This window comes from Asparagus officinalis, chromosome 7 (genome assembly GCF_001876935.1).
Source record: "Asparagus officinalis chromosome 7, Aspof.V1, whole genome shotgun sequence".
Taxonomy (NCBI): Eukaryota; Viridiplantae; Streptophyta; class Magnoliopsida; order Asparagales; family Asparagaceae; genus Asparagus; species Asparagus officinalis.
The window spans coordinates 21,062,937-21,064,858 of record NC_033800.1 but is presented as its reverse complement, the minus strand read 5'-3'; positions in this window follow the sequence as shown (position 1 = coordinate 21,064,858).

Here is a 1,922-nt window from a genome sequence, read left to right as displayed (position 1 = left end):
TGGCCAGTCGACCGCAAACTGACACAGAACCTAAAATGCAGTTTTTTTTAATTTTAAACCCTGTAAAAAAATATCAAACAAATTCCAAAAATTATAAAACTTTGGGGAATGCTTGTAAACATGAATATGAACATGTTACAAAAAGAATTTTTTAAATTTTATTTTCCATTTGTGAAAACTCATCATTTTGTAAAAATATCCAAACCATAAAAACTTGATATACTTGAAATATGATGTTTTGACATAAACCAAAGTTTTAAAAACTCTCCAATAGATTTATAGACTTGATAAATGATATGAAATATTGTTATTAAGTCTATAATCCAAAAACATAATATTTTTCCAAATACAATAGATTATAAAACATATGAACATGTATATGAAAATGTTTATTTGTTTCATATGTACATAGCTAAACTAAAACCAACTTATCCACATGAAAACAAATATATATATATATATTAAACCAATAAATTGTGTGTGTATATAATATTGAGCTTGAAGTATTAAACACACATAATATAACACCTACACTAATTTACCCAAGCAATCTTGATCTTCAATAAGTTCGACTTGATAAACTTTACGTATGAAGCTTGATCTTGAATCTTTGACTTGAATGCATTGCTTCACTCCTTTATTCCTTCCATCCTCTAATGAATATGATCGTGAATACTCGATTCCATCCAACCTCCAACTAGGATCTTTGTGTAGAATACCTAATAAGAAAATACAACACTCGACACACGTTATTAGGAATTATTTGTAATCATCAAAACAAGATTAGAAAGTAGACTCATAAACATGAGATCTAACAAGGCTAACAATCTCCTCCTTTTTGATGATGACAAACAATCTACACAAAGAGATATAAAAATATGCATGATACTAAATGAATATGTAAATCATAAACATCATGCATAAAACCAAAGCTATACTCATAATGTTTCTCCCCCTTTGTCAACATCAAAAATGTGGGAAACAACAAGAATGAAGAGAGCGAAAGCTCCCCCTATCAATGAGCACGGGTGAATATAAACCAAATATAGAGAAAAGCTCCCTCTATCAAAATGTCATATAAAATGTATGCAATGATGACTATGGCAAGCAACAACATATATTTATACATTTACCACACAAGAATATGTGTACATGATATCTAATGTGAGCAAACATAAAACACAAAACATATGAAGGAATACATTATAAAGCACAAAAGAGACGATCCATGAGATCAAACATATAAATATCATCACCAAAGTGTTTACAATGATCCCATAAGTACAAAACCATTAGAAACAACACAAAACCAATGTACACATATGTGAGCAAGCATAAATATAAAATCATGCCAACCGTAACTCGCATATAAAGAGCTCAAGAGAACACATATGAATATATTATTAAGAAAGGTGTCATAGAGGTCTCAAACATAAAAATAATTTATTGATTTATAAAATCAAAGAATGAAAAACTTGAAAGTCATGAAAAATATTTTCAAATGAGAACAAAACATGAGAATCATGAAAATTATGACAATCATGAACGTTCAAATGAAAAAAAATCACTCATATGAAATCATAAATCAAAAGAAATCACATATAAAACGAAACCAATATTAATTTTTGTCATATTTGACAAGAACATAAGAGAGACAATTATATCAAGCTCTTGAGCTTGTTCCAACCCATATAAACTATTAGCACCCGGTAAACATGATATGGAACTAAATCTCTAATAAATCTGGGGGGTATCTCAAACACAAACCTCTCATAAAACTCAAAACCAATTAAGTGAAAACAAAAGTATTGACTTAAAAACTTTGTTTTTATTAAAAAATAAATTTCAAAACACGTTTTTCAAAACCAATAAATAAAAAAATTAAAAATGCTAAAAATCTTGGTTTAAAATCAAAAAAGTTT